The sequence below is a fragment of the Petromyzon marinus genome, chromosome 80 (assembly GCF_048934315.1).
Source record: "Petromyzon marinus isolate PM22_M1 ecotype Great Lakes invasive population chromosome 80, UKy_Petmar_22M1.pri1.0, whole genome shotgun sequence".
Taxonomy (NCBI): Eukaryota; Metazoa; Chordata; class Hyperoartia; order Petromyzontiformes; family Petromyzontidae; genus Petromyzon; species Petromyzon marinus.
The window spans coordinates 10,436,314-10,454,015 of NC_133746.1; the positions used below are offsets into that span (position 1 = coordinate 10,436,314).

A 17,702-nucleotide genomic window follows, 5' to 3' on the forward strand; every position below is an offset into this window, starting at 1 on the left:
GCCTCTCCTCTGCAGTGAGCGTTCGAACATTCCACGTGGCCACCCGCAGTGGCTTTCTGCTGTTTCTGAAGGAGCCCCGAGGGTAGAGATTCAATCTCCTGGCTCCACCGAACGGGGTTTGGCCAGGAGACGTCATAGACGCCTGTCCCCCCCGGGGCCTCCGGCACAAGCTTAATTAGAGTTGTATTTTGTGGTGGAGTTGTAATTAATTGAAGGTGGAGCGTTTACCAGCCCCTCGCACCCGTCCAGAGCCCCCATTTGACTGCTCTGGTGGTTACAAACGCCATGAGGGGGAATGGCCAATCGGAATTTGCCTTCCCCCCATGGCACTGCCCACCACAGCGTTGCCGTCCGGCACCAACGAGGAGTCAGGGAGTTGTTTTTGTCGGACCACCTCCACACACACGCACACACGCACTCTGCAGTGTGTGTGTGTACTCTGCAGTGTGTGTGTGTGTACTCTGCAGTGTGTGTGCAGTGTGTGTGTGTACTCTGCAGTGTGTGTGTGTGTACTCTGCAGTGTGTGTGTGTGTGTGTACTCTGCAGTGTGTGTGTGTACTCTGCAGTGTGTGTGTACTCTGCAGTGTGTGTGTGTGTGTACTCTGCAGTGTGTGTGTACTCTGCAGTGTGTGTGTACTCTGCAGTGTGTGTGTGTACTCTGCAGTGTGTGTGTGTACTCTGCAGTGTGTGTGTGTGTGTGTACTCTGCAGTGTGTGTGTACTCTGCAGTGTGTGTGTGTACTCTGCAGTGTGTGTGTGTGCACTCTGCAGTGTGTGTGTGTGTGCACTCTGCAGTGTGTGTGTACTCTGCAGTGTGTGTGTGTGTGTACTCTGCAGTGTGTGTGTGTACTCTATAGTGTGTGTGTGTGTGTGGACTCTGCAGTGTGTGTGTGTGTACTCTGCAGTGTGTGTGTGTGTGTACTCTGCAGTGTGTGTGCACTCTGCAGTGTGTGTGTGTACTCTGCAGTGTGTGTGTGTGTGTACTCTGCAGTGTGTGTGTGTGTGTACTCTGCAGTGTGTGTGTGTGTGTACTCTGTAGTGTGTGTGTGTGTGTGTACTCTGCAGTGTGTGTGTGTACTCTGCAGTGTGTGTACTCTGCAGTGTGTGTGTGTGTACTCTGCAGTGTGTGTGTACTCTGCAGTGTGTGTGTGTGTGTATACTCTGCAGTGTGTGTGTGTACTCTGCAGTGTGTGTGTGTGTACTCTGCAGTGTGTGTGTGTGTACTCTGCAGTGTGTGTGTGTGTACTCTGCAGTGTGTGTGTGTACTCTGCAGTGTGTGTGTGTACTCTGCAGTGTGTGTGTGTGTACTCTGCAGTGTGTGTGTGTACTCTGCAGTGTGTGTGTACTCTGCAGTGTGTGTGTGTGTGTACTCTGCAGTGTGTGTGTGTGTGTACTCTGCAGTGTGTGTGTGTGTACTCTGCAGTGTGTGTGTGTGTACTCTGCAGTGTGTGTGTGTACTCTGCAGTGTGTGTGTGTGTACTCTGCAGTGTGTGTGTGTGTACTCTGCAGTGTGTGTGTGTACTCTGCAGTGTGTGTGTGTACTCTGCAGTGTGTGTGTGTACTCTGCAGTGTGTGTGTATACTCTGCAGTGTGTGTGTACTCTGCAGTGTGTGTGTGTACTCTGCAGTGTGTGTGTGTGTACTCTGCAGTGTGTGTGTGTGTGTACTCTGCAGTGTGTGTGTACTCTGCAGTGTGTGTGTGTGTGTACACTGCAGTGTGTGTGTGTGTGTACACTGCAGTGTGTGTGTACTCTGCAGTGTGTGTGTATACTCTGCAGTGTGTGTGTACTCTGCAGTGTGTGTGTGTACACTGCAGTGTGTGTGTGTACTCTGCAGTGTGTGTGTGTGTGTACACTGCAGTGTGTGTGTGTACTCTGCAGTGTGTGTGTGTGTACTCTGCAGTGTGTGTGTGTACTCTGCAGTGTGTGTGTGTGTACTCTGCAGTGTGTGTGTGTACTCTGCAGTGTGTGTGTGTACTCTGCAGTGTGTGTGTACTCTGCAGTGTGTGTGTGTGTACTCTGCAGTGTGTGTGTACTCTGCAGTGTGTGTGTGTGTACTCTGCAGTGTGTGTGTGTACTCTGCAGTGTGTGTGTACTTTGCAGTGTGTGTGTGTGTACTCTGCAGTGTGTGTGTGTACTCTGCAGTGTGTGTGTGTGTACTCTGCAGTGTGTGTGTGTACTCTGCAGTGTGTGTGTGTGTACTCTGCAGTGTGTGTGTGTGTACTCTGCAGTGTGTGTGTGTACTCTGCAGTGTGTGTGTGTACTCTGCAGTGTGTGTGTGTACTCTGCAGTGTGTGTGTGTACTCTGCAGTGTGTGTGTGTATACTCTGCAGTGTGTGTGTACTCTGCAGTGTATGTGTGTACTCTGCAGTGTGTGTACTCTGCAGTGTGTGTGTGTGTGTGTACTCTGCAGTGTGTGTGTACTCTGCAGTGTGTGTGTACTCTGCAGTGTGTGTGTGTGTGTACACTGCAGTGTGTGTGTGTGTACTCTGCAGTGTGTTTGTATACTCTGCAGTGTGTGTGTACTCTGCAGTGTGTGTGTGTACACTGCAGTGTGTGTGTGTACTCTGCAGTGTGTGTGTGTGTGTACACTGCAGTGTGTGTGTGTACTCTGCAGTGTGTGTGTGTGTACACTGCAGTGTGTGTGTGTACTCTGCAGTGTGTGTGTGTGTACTCTGCAGTGTGTGTGTGTACTCTGCAGTGTGTGTGTGTACTCTGCAGTGTGTGTGTGTACTCTGCAGTGTGTGTGTACTCTGCAGTGTGTGTGTGTGTACTCTGCAGTGTGTGTGTACTCTGCAGTGTGTGTGTGTGTACTCTGCAGTGTGTGTGTGTACTCTGCAGTGTGTGTGTGTGTGTGTACTTTGCAGTGTGTGTGTGTGTACTCTGCAGTGTGTGTGTGTACTCTGCAGTGTGTGTGTGTACTCTGCAGTGTGTGTGTGTGTGTACTCTGCAGTGTGTGTGTGTGTGTACTCTGCAGTGTGTGTGTGTGTACTCTGCAGTGTGTGTGTGTACTCTGCAGTGTGTGTGTGTGTACTCTGCAGTGTGTGTGTGTGTACTCTGCAGTGTGTGTGTGTGTACTCTGCAGTGTGTGTGTGTGTGTACTCTGCAGTGTGTGTGTGTGTACTCTGCAGTGTGTGTGTGTACTCTGCAGTGTGTGTGTGTACTCTGCAGTGTGTGTGTACTCTGCAGTGTGTGTGTGTACTCTGCGCACTCTGCGTAACCTGCAGACTCGGACAGCGGGATCACCGCTGGTGCCGCCAGCCCTCCCAACGCCGCCGCCACGCCAGCAGGGCCGGCGCGGCGATGGCCGGCGGTGCCGCGGCGCTGGCGTCAGCGATGCCGGCGCTGGAGCTGCTGGCGCTGTTCGTGGCGGCGGCGATCCACGACTACGACCACCCGGGAAGGAGCAACGCCTTCCTCGTCGAGACGGGGGACGCTAGGGTGAGGCGTGGGGGAGGGAGGGAACGCTAGGGTGAGGCATGTGGGGAGACGCTAGGGTGAGACGTGGGAGGGGGCGCTAGGGTGAGGCATGGGAGGAGACGCTAGGGTGAGGTGTGGGGGGAGGGACGCTAGGGTGAGGTGTGGGGGGAGGGGACGCCAGGGTGAGGCGTGGGGGAGGGAGGGGACGCTAGGGTGAGGCGTGGGGGAGGGGAGGGGACGCTAGGGTGAGGCGTGGGGGAGGGAGGGGACGCTAGGGTGAGGCGTGGGGGAGGGAGGGGACGCTAGGGTGAGGCGTGGGGGAGGGAGGGGACGCTAGGGTGAGGCGTGGGGGAGGGAGGGGACGCTAGGGTGAGGCGTGGGGGAGGGAGGGGACGCTAGGGTGAGGCGTGGGGGGAGGGAGGGGACGCTAGGGTGAGGCGTGGGGGGAGGGAGGGGACGCTAGGGTGAGGCGTGGGAGGGGACGCTAGGGTGAGGTGTGGGAGGGGGCGCTAGGGTGAGGTGTGGGAGGGGGCGCTAGGGTGAGGCATGGGAGGAGACGCTAGGGTGAGGTGTGGGGGGAGGGACGCTAGGGTGAGGCGTGGGGGGAGGGGACGCTAGGGTGAGGTGTGGGGGGAGGGGACGCCAGGGTGAGGCGTGGGGGAGGGAGGGGACGCTAGGGTGAGGCGTGGGGGAGGGAGGGGACGCTAGGGTGAGGCGTGGGGGAGGGAGGGGACGCTAGGGTGAGGCGTGGGGGAGGGAGGGGACGCTAGGGTGAGGCGTGGGGGGAGGGAGGGGACGCTAGGGTGAGGCGTGGGGGGAGGGAGGGGACGCTAGGGTGAGGCGTGGGAGGGGACGCTAGGGTGAGGCGTGGGAGGGGGCGCTAGGGTGAGGCGTGGGAGGGGACGCTAGGGTGAGGTGTGGGGGGAGGGGACGCTAGGGTGAGGCGTGGGGGGAGGGGGCGCTAGGGTGAGGCGTGGGGGGAGGGGACGCTAGGGTGAGGCGTGGGGGGAGGGGGCGCTAGGGTGAGGCGTGGGGGGAGGTGGCGCTAGGGTGAGGCGTGGGGGAGGGAGGGAACGCTAGGGTGAGGCGTGGGAGGGGACGCTAGGGTGAGGCGTGGGAGGGGACGCTAGGGTGAGGCGTGGGGGAGGGAGGGGACGCTAGGGTGAGGCGTGGGAGGGGGCGCTACGGTGAGGCGTGGGAGGGGACGCTAGGGTGAGGCGTGGGGGGGGGGCGCTAGGGTGAGGCGTGGGGGGGGGCGCTAGGGTGAGGTGTGGGGGGAGGGGACGCTAGGGTGAGGTGTGGGGGGAGGGGACGCTAGGGTGAGGTGTGGGGGGAGGGGACGCTAGGGTGAGGTGTGGGGTGAGTTGGGGTAAGGGATGAGGTGAGACAGAGCGCACCACCACCATCACCTACACCACCATCATCACCTACACCACCACCACCACCTACACCACCACCTACACCACCACCTGCACCACCATCACCACCACCACCTACACCACCATCACCACCATCACCACCTACACCACCACCTACACCATCATCACCACCACCACCTACACCGCCACCTACACCACCATCACCACCACCACCTACACCACCACCACCACCTACACCATCACCACCTACACCATCACCACCACCTACACCACCACCATCACCACCTACACCACCACCACCACCTACACCACCATCACCATTACCACCACCTACACCACCATCACCACCACCTACACCACCATCATCATCACCACCTACACCACCATCATCACCACCATCACCACCATCACCACTACCATCACCACCATCACCACCATCACCACCACCACGACCATCACCACCACCACCTACACCACCACCTACACCACCATCACCACCTACACCACCTACACCACCACCATCATCATCACCACCACCACCACCACCATCACCTACACCACCATCATCACCACCACCACCTACACCACCACCATCACCTACACCACCATCACCACCATCACCACCACCTACACCACCATCACCACCACCACCACCTACACCACCATCACCACCATCACCACCACCATCACCACCACCACCTACACCATCACCACCACCTACACCACCATCATCATCACCACCATCACCATCACCACCTACATCACCTACACCACCACCATCACCACCTACACCACCTACACCACCACCATCATCACCACCACCATCACCACCACCATCACCTACACCACCATCATCATCATCACCACCACCATCACCACCTACACCACCACCATCACCACCTACACCACCATCACCACCATCACCACCATCACCACCTACACCACCTACACCACCACCATCACCACCTACACCACCTACACCACCACCATCATCATCACCACCACCACCACCATCACCTACACCACCATCATCACCACCACCATCACCACCTACACCACCACCACCATCACCACCTACACCACCATCACCACCATCACCACCTACACCATCACCACCACCACCATCACCACCTACACCATCATCACCACCATCACCACCCCCCCCCCCCCCCCAGGCGTTGCTGTACAACGACCGCTCCGTGCTGGAGAACCACCACGCCTCAGCCGCCTGGCGTCTGCTGCTATCGCTGCCGGGCGTAAACTTCCTGGGCGGCCTGGAGCGCACCGAGTTCCGCCGCGTGCGCTTCCTCGTGGTGGAGGCCGTGCTGGCCACGGACCTCAAGCGGCACTTCGAGTTCCTCGGGGACCTCGCCGCCAGGGTGCGGGGGACGCGCACAGACCACACACACGCCACATACACACATACACACACACCACATACACACATCACCCACATCACACACACTACATACACACATCACCCACATCACACACACTACATACACACATCACCCACATCACACACACACATACACACATCACACACACACCTCATACACACATCACCCACACCACATACACACATCACACACACACTATATACACACATCACAACACATTACACACTCCGCATACACACATCACCCACATCACACACACTACATACACACATCACACACACACCTCATACACACACCACATACACACATACACACACACCACATACACACATCACCCACACCACATACACACATCACACACACTACATACACACATCACACACACCACATACACACACCACACACATTACACACACACCACATACACACATCACACACACCACATACACACATACACCACACACACACACATACACACCGCACACACTACACACACACCACATACACACACCACAACACCACATACACACATCACACACACCACATACACACACCACACACATTACACACACACATACACACATCACCCACACCACATACACACACCACACACACCACATACACACCGCACACACTACACACACCACATACACACATCACACACATCACATACACACACCACACACACTACACACACACCACATACACACATCACCCACCCACATACACACACCACACACACCACATACACACCGCACACACATACAGACACCACATACACACACCACTACACACACACATACACACATCACACACATCACATACACACACTACACACACAACCACATACACACACTTACACACACACCACATACACACATCACTCACACACATACACACACACCACATACACACCGCACACACTACACACACCACATACACACACCACACACACCACATACACACATCACACACACCACATACACACACCACATACACACATCACACACACCACATACACACACCACATACACACTACATACACACACCACACACACACACACACATACACACATCACACACACACACCACATACACACATCACACACACCACATACACACCACATACACGCTACATACACACACCACATACACACACCACATACACACACCACACATACACACACCACATACACCACATACACACCACATACACACACCACATATATACACACACACACACCACATACACACATCACATACACACACACATCACACACATACTACACACAGACACACACACCCACATACACACATACACACACATCACATACACACATCACACACACTACACACACACCACACACACACTACATACACACACTACATACACACACTACACACACTACACACACACCACCCACACTACACACACACACCACATACACACACCACATACACACTACATACACACACCACACACACCACATACACACACCACACACACCACATACACACATCACACACACCACATACACACATCACACACACTACACACACACACCACATACACACACCACATACACACACACATCACCCACACACCACACACTACACACACACCACACACACACCACACACACACCACATACACACACCACCCACACTACACACACACAACATAAACACACCGCATACACACTACATACACATCCACCCACACCACATACACACACCACATACACACTACATACACACATGCACACACACCACACACACACTACATACACATACTACACATACTACATACACACACCACACACACACCACACACACACACTACATACACACACCACCCACACTACACACACACACCGCATACACACACCCACACTACACACACACCACATACACACACCACACACACACCACACACACACACCACACACACCACATACACACACATGCACACACACCACATACACACACCACATACACGCACACATCACACACATACTACACACAGACCACACACACCACATACACACATACACACACATCACATACACACATCACACACACTACACACACACCACACACACACTACATACACACACTACACACACTACACACACACCACCCACACTACACACACACCACATACACACACCACATACACACTACATACACACACCACACACACCACATACACAGACCACACACACCACATACACACATCACACACACCACATACACACATCACACACACTACACACACACACCACATACACACACCACATACACACACACATCACCCACACACCACACACTACACACACACCACACACACACCACATACACACACCACCCACACTACACACACACCACATACACACCACATACACACCACATACACACTACATACACATCCACCCACACCACATACACACACCACATACACACTACATACACACATCACACACACACACACACACTACATACACATACATACACACACTACATACACACACCACACACACACCACACACACACACTACATACACACACCACACACACTACACACACACACCGCATACACACCACCCACACTACACACACACCACATACACACACCACACACACACCACACACACCACATACACACACATCACACACACCACATACACACACCACACACACCACATACACAGACCACACACACACATACACACACCACACACACTACACACACACCACATACACACCACATACACACCACATACACACTACATACACATCCACCCACACCACATACACACACACCACATACACACTACATACACACATCACACACACCACACACACACTACATACACATACTACACACACTACATACACACACCACACACACACCACACACACTACATACACACACCACCCACACTACACACACACACCGCATACACACCACCGCACACTACACACACACCACATACACACACCACACACACACCACACACACCACACACATCACACACACCACATACACACACCACACACACCACATACACAGACCACACACACCACATACACACACACACACACCACATACACACATCACACACACTACTACACACACACACCACATACACACACCACATACACACACACATCACCCACACACCACACACTACACACACACCACACACACACCACATACACACACCACCCACACTACACACACACCACATACACACCACATACACACCACATACACACACATACACATCCACCCACACCACATACACACACCACATACACACTACATACACACATCCACACACCACACACACACTACATACACATACTACACACACGTACATACACACACCACACACACACCACACACACACACTACATACACACACCACCCACACTACACACACACACCGCATACACACCACCCACACTACACACACACCACATACACACACCACACACACACCACACACACCACATACACACACATCACACACACCACATACACACACACCCACACTACATACACACCACATACACACCACATACACACACATCACACACACACCACATACACACACCCACACACACCACATACACACACCACATACACACACATCACACACACACCACATACACACACCACACACACTACATACACACACCACATACACACACCACACACACTACACACACCCCACATACACACACCACGTCATCCCCCCCCCCCCCCCTTCTTCCCCCCCCCCCCCCCCCCCCCCCCCCCACCACCACCCTCCCAAGCCCCCCCCAGCCCCCACACCACCTACACCCACACAACACACACCACATACACACACCACACACACCACACACACACACCACATACACACACATCACACACACACCACCCTACACACACACACACACACACATACACACCACATACACACACACACACACCACACACATACACACACCCACATACACACACCACATACACACACCCACACTACACACACACCACATACACACACACATACACACACCACACACACACACACACACACACCACATACACACACCACATACACACACACACCAACACACACCCACACACACACACACACACACACACACACACCACACCACATACACACACCACATACCACACACACACTACACACACACACACATACACACATCACACACACTACATACACACACCACACACACACACACACCACATACACACACCACCCACACTACACACACACCACATACACACACCACACACACACACACACACACCACACACACACTACATACACCTACACACACACACCACCCACACTACACACACATCACATACACACACCACATACACACACCTCACACACACCCACATACACACACCACCCACACTACACAAACACCACATACACACACCACCACATACACACACATCACACACACACCACATACACACACCATACACACACACCACATACACACACCACACACACCACATACACACATCACACACACCACACACACACACACACTACACACACACCACACCCACACACACTACATACACACACCACACACACTACACACACTACACACACATCACACACACCACATACACACACCACACACCACATACACACACCACCCACACTACCACACACACCACATACACACACCACACACACTACACACACACCACATACACACACTACACACACCACCCACACTACAAACACACCACACACACCACATACGCACACCACATACACACCACATACACACCACATACACACACCACCCACACTAGACACACACTACATACACTACACACACACCACACACACTACACACACACCACACACACTACACACACACTACACACACCACATACACCACATACACACACCACCCACACTACACACACACCACACACACTACACACACACCACCCACACTACACACACACACCACATACACACACCACATACACACACATCACACACACACACACCATACACACACACCACATACACACCACCCAAACTACACACACACACCACATACACACACACTACACACTCACTACACACACCACACACACCACATACACACACCACACACGCCACCCACACACACTACACACACCACACACGCCACCCACACACATTACACACACTACACACACCACCCACTCTACACACACCACGCACCCACACGCTACCCACCCACACCCACCACCCACCCACACCCACCACCCAGACACGCCACCCACACTACACACACCACACCACACACATCACCCACACCACACACACACGCTACACACACACCACCCACTCACCGTGTGGGGTTCATCAAAGGCTACACGGGGGAGCTTTGTCTGTGTGTCTAGGTGCAAGTCACCCACAGCACTTGCCCCTACACATCTGTTAAGAGGCTACACGGGGGGAGCTTTGTCTGTGTGTCTAGGTGCAAGTCACCCACAGCACTTGCCCCTACACATCTGTTAAGAGGCTACATGATGGGCGTTTTGGGGGGGGTGGTGGTGGTGGTGGATCTGCGTCTTCTGCAGGCGGACTCTGTGGTGGACGGTCCGGGCGGTGGCGGTGGTGGAGGTCTGGACTGGTCGTGTGAGAACGACCGCCTGCTCGTGTCGCAGCTGTGCATCAAGCTGGCTGACGTCAGCGGCCCCACCAAGATCCAGCCGTTGCACCTGCGCTGGACGCACAGCATAGCGAGAGAGTTCTACTCGCAGGTGAGTCTCACTCACGCAGGTGAGACACTCGCACGGGTGAGACACTCACTCACGCAGGTGAGGCACTCACACAGGTGAGACACTCACTCACGCAGGTGAGACACTCACACAGGTGAGACACTCACTCACAGGTGAGACTCTCTCACAGGTGAGACACACATACAGGTGAGACTCACTCACAGGTGAGACACTCACAGGTGAGACACTCACAGGTGAGACTCACTCACAGGTGAGACACTCACTCACTCACGCAGGTGAGACTCTCTCACAGGTGAGACACTCACACACGCAGGTGAGACTCACTCACGCAGGTGAGACACTCACACAGGTGAGACACTCACTCACGCAGGTGAGACACTCACACTCACAGGTGAGACTCACTCACGCAGGTGAGACACAGGTGAGACACTCACTCACGCAGGTGAGACACTAACACAGGTGAGACACACACAGGTGAGACTCACTCACAGGTGAGACTCACTCACAGGTGAGACGCCCACAGGTGAGACACTCACACACACAGGTGAGACTCACTCACGCAGGTGAGACACTCACGCAGGTGAGACACTCACACTCACAGGTGAGACTCACTCACGCAGGTGAGACACAGGTGAGACACTCACTCACGCAGGTGAGACACTAACACAGGTGAGACACACACACAGGTGAGACACCCACAGGCGAGGCACTCACAGGTGAGACTCTCTCACAGTTGATACACTCACAGGTGAGACACTCACAGGTGAGACTCACTCACAGGTGAGACACTCACACAGGTGAGACACTCACACAGGTGAGGCACTCACAGGTGAGACACTCACAGGTGAGACGCTCACAGGTGAGGCGCTCACAGGTGAGAAACTCACAGGTGAGACTCACTCACAGGTGAGATGCCCACAGGTGAGACACCCACAGGTGAGGCACTCACAGGTGAGACACTCACACAGGTGAGACACTCACTCACACAGGTGAGACACTCACACACACAGGTGAGCCACTCACAGGTGAGACACTCACAGGTGAGACACTCACTCACACAGGTGAGACACTCACACTCACAGGTGAGACACTCACAGGTGAGACACTCACAGGTGAGACTCACAGGTGAGAGACTCACACAGGTGATACACTTACACAGGTGAGACACCCACAGGTGAGACTCGCTCACAGATGAGACACTCACACAGGTGAGGCACTCACTCACACAGGTGAGACACTCACACACACAGGTGAGACACTCACACACACAGGTGAGACACTCACAGGTGAGACACTCACAGGTGAGACACTCACAGGTGAGACACTCACTCACACAGGTGAGACACTCACACTCACAGGTGAGACACTCACAGGTGAGACACTCACAGGTGAGACTCACAGGTGAGAGACTCACACAGGTGATACACTTACACAGGTGAGACACCCACAGGTGAGACTCGCTCACAGATGAGACACTCACAGGTGAGACTCACAGGTGACACTCACAGGTGAGACACCCACAGGTGAGACTCTCACACAGGGAAGACACTCACACAGGTGAGACACTCACAGGTGAGACTCTCACATAGGCGAGACACTCACACAGGGAAGACACTCACAGGTGAGGCGCTCACAGGTGAGACACTCACAGGTGAGACACTCACAGGTGAGACACTCACACAGGTGAGACTCTCACACAGGTGAGACACTCACACATGTGAGACACTCACAGGTGAGACTCTCACACAGGCGAGACACTCACACAGGGAAGACACTCACAGGTGAGGCGCTCACAGGTGAGACACTCACAGGTGAGACACTCACACAGGTGAGACACTCACACAGGTGAGACTCTCTCACAGGTGAGACTCTCACTCACACAGGTGAGACACTCACAGGTGAGACACTCACACAGGTGAGACTCTCTCACAGGTGAGACTCTCACTCACACAGGTGAGACACTCACACAGGTGAGACTCTCACACAGGTGAGGCACTCACAGGTGAGACACTCACACAGGTGAGGCACTCACACAGGTGAGGCACTCACACAGGTGAGGCACTCACAGGTGAGACACTCACAGGTGAGACTCACAGGTTAGACACTCACACAGGTGACACTCACAGGTGTGACACCCACAGGTGAGACACTCACACAGGTGAGGCACTCACACAGGTGAGGCACTCACTCACACAGGTGAGACTCTCACTCACAGGTGAGACACTCAGGTGAGACACCCACAGGTGAGACACTCACACAGGTGAAACACTCACAGGTGAGACACTCACACAGGTGAGACTCCCACACAGGTGAGACACTCACACAGGTGAAACACTCACAGGTGAGACACTCACACAGGTGAGCTCACAGGTGAGACTCCCACACAGGTGAGAGCATGAAAGGGACCAATGGCTCTGCTTTCTCTCCCCCTCCTCCCCTCCTCCCCCCCCTCCTCCCCCCCTCTGCCATCCTCCTCCTACCCCTCCACCTCCTCCTCCCCTCCCCTTCCCCCCCCTCCTCCCCCCCACTCCCCCCCCCCCCCCAGGGAGACGAGGAGTCTCGTCTGGGCCTCCCCGTGAGCTCCTTCATGAGCCGCGAGCGCCCGAGTTGGCGCGGCTGCAGGACTCCTTCATCGTCCACATCGTCGCGCCCCTCGCCGCCGCCTACCAGCGCGCGGGCCTCATGCCCGGCGGGGGCACGACGAGGAGGAGGAGGAGGAGGCGGGGGGGGGAGGAGAGGCGGGGGGGAGGACGAGGGGGAACGAGGTGAACCAGAGGAGGCGTCGCTCGGTGGCAAAGGATCTGAGGGCCGAGGCCTGGCGCTCGCCTAGGCCTGGGACGGGCGGCGTTGGCGCGGTGGTGGTCACCCCCCCCTCCCCCCCTCCTCCTCCTGCCTCGCCCCCCCCTCCTCCTCCTGCCCCCCCCTCCTCCTCCTGCCTCGCCCCCCCCCTCACCCCTCCTGCCTCGCCCCCCCCCTCCTCCTCCTGCCCCCCCCTCCTCCTGTCTCGCCCCCCCCTCCTCCTGCCTCGCCCCCCCCTCCTGCCTCGCCCCCCCCCTCCTGCCTCGCCCCCCCCCTCCTGCCTCGCCCCCCCCCTCCTGCCTCGCCCCTCCCTCACCCCTCCTCCTGCCTCACCCCTCCCCTCACCCCTCGTTCCCCCCAATTCCTTCATCCCCCCTTCGCGACCTTGTACCCCCTTACCCCTCCCCTTCCCCCCCTCTCCCCCTCCCCTCAGCTCCCTCCCCCCCCCCCCATTACCCCCTCCCCCCACCCCCCGCGCCATTACCACCCCCACCCCATCATTCTTTCATTCCCTTCCCCCTCATCCCCCCTCCCTTCACCCCCCCCCACCTTGACCCCCCTCTTTACCCCCACCCCTTCTCTCCACCTCTCATCCCCCATGCCCCCCCTTCCCCCACGTGCTGCAGATGATGATGAAGAGGATGACGATGAAGAAGAGGATGAAGAGGAAGAGGTGAGCTACCCTCTGCTGGAACAGCTGGCGGAGAACCACGGCATGTGGAGGCGCATCCTGGAGATGGAGGAGCAGCAGCAGCAGCAGGAGCAGCAGCAGCAGCAGGAACAGCAGGAACAGCAGCAGCAGCAGGAACAGCAGCAGCAGGAACAGCAGCAGCAGGAACAGCAGCAGCAGGAACAGCAGCAGCAGGAACAGCAGCAGCAGGAGCAGCAGGAAGAGGAGCAGCAGGAGCAGCAGCAGCGGCAGGAACAGCAGGAAGAGGAGCAGCAGCAGGAGGAGCAGCAGCAGGAGGAGCAGCAGCAGGAGGAGCAGCAGCAGCAGGAAGAGGAGCAGCAGGAACAGCAGCAGCAGGAACGGCAGCAGCAGGAACGGCAGCAGCAGGAACAGCAGGAACAGCAGCAGCAGCAGGAAGAGGAGCAGCAGCAGGAGGAGCAGCAGGAGGAGCAGCAGCAGGAAGAGCAGCAGGAACAGCAGGAGCAGCAGCAGCAGGAACGGCAGCAGCAGGAACGGCAGCAGCAGGAACGGCAGCAGCAGGAGGAGGAGTAGCAGAATGTATCACTACCACTATCACCACCACCACCATCACTACCACCATCACCACCATAACTACCACCACTACCATCACCACCATCACCACCACTATCACCACCATCACTACCACCACCACCATCACCACTATCACCACTATCACCACCATCACTACCACCACCACCATCACCACCACCATCAACACCATAACTACCACCACTACCATCACCACCACTATCACCACTATCACCACTATCACCACCATCACTACCACCATCACCACCACCATCACCACCACCATCAACACCATAACTACCATCACCACCACCACAACCACCATCACTACCATCACCACCATCACTACCACCACCATCACCACCATCAACACCATCACTACCATCACCACCACCACCATCAACACCATCACTACCATCACCACCATCAACACCATTACTACCACCACTATCACCACCATCACCACCACCATCACCACTACCACCAACATCATCATCATCGTCACTCTTGGTGCTTATCAACCCGACGGTTCCACTCCACAGCAGCGAGCGTTGTTCGAAATGTCCTTGCCCCGGCCACGGGAACGTGGAATGTCTGGCACTGGCTGAGTGTTCAGACACTACGGGGTGGGGGGGGGGTGGTGTTTGTGGGGTTTTTTTTCCCCCTCTTTCGACGGGGAATATTTTTTAAAATTTCCACACTCTTAAAAAGTTATTTTAACTGCATCACAAATGCCACGCAAATGTGCCGTGACCGTTACGTGTATATTTTTAGACGGGCGTGCGATTGTTACCCGTTTTTACCGAGTGTGCAAAAGCAATGTTAATCAAGGCGAGGGTTTTGAAGAGTTTCACACCCTTAGGGGGAGTTATAATCTTCGTATTTTACTACTCGGGGAGGTCTCGAGTGAGACTCTGAGCTGACTCGCGCAGAGATTCACTGAATCACACACTCACTGATCCACACAGAGACTCACTGACTCACACAGAGACTCACTGACTCACACACTCACTGATTCACACACGCACTGACTCATACAGAGACTCACTGACTCACATAGAGACCCACTGACTTAGGGACTCACACAGAGACTCACTGACTCACACAGAGACGCACTGATTCACACACGCACTGACTCACACTCCCTGACACATACAGAGACTCACTGACTTACTGACTCACACAGTGACTCACTGACTTACTGACTCACACAGAGACCCACTGACTTACTGACTCGCACAGAGACCCACTGACTTACTGACTCGCACAGAGACTCACTGACTCACACAGAGACTCACTGACTCACCAGCAACAACCGCCATTCGCCATTATGTGGCGGTGACGTCACCACGGCGCTTGTGCCAGGCTATGTGCACATTGAGGCCACGTTAAGTGTCGAACGCCCGCTGGCAGGAGGTCACGGGGCAGACCCAGGTGCCACGGGTCGACTGACTGAGATGAGTGGCTGATGCACCACCTGTGCCCCCTACTATGCCAACTGCTGTGCTTTAGCCACCCGGCATTCCGCTCGTTGCGAGCGTCACTCCCTCCGCCCTCCGCTGTCCAATAGCATCCTTCACGAGCCTCCTCCACAGAGGCCGATCTTGACACCGCTGGTACCGGTCATCGGCAAGTCCACTCAGCTCCACGTCCTCCTGTACCACGTCACTCCATCTCTTCTCTAGCCCGTGCCACGCCCGTTT

General features: G+C 55.3%; 1 pseudogene; it reads left to right on the top strand.

Annotated features, from left to right (window-relative positions):
* Positions 1-15,545, top strand: part of LOC116957676 (uncharacterized) — a 66,165-nt pseudogene extending 50,620 nt beyond the window's left edge.
* The last annotated feature ends 2,157 nt before the right edge of the window (positions 15,546-17,702 follow it).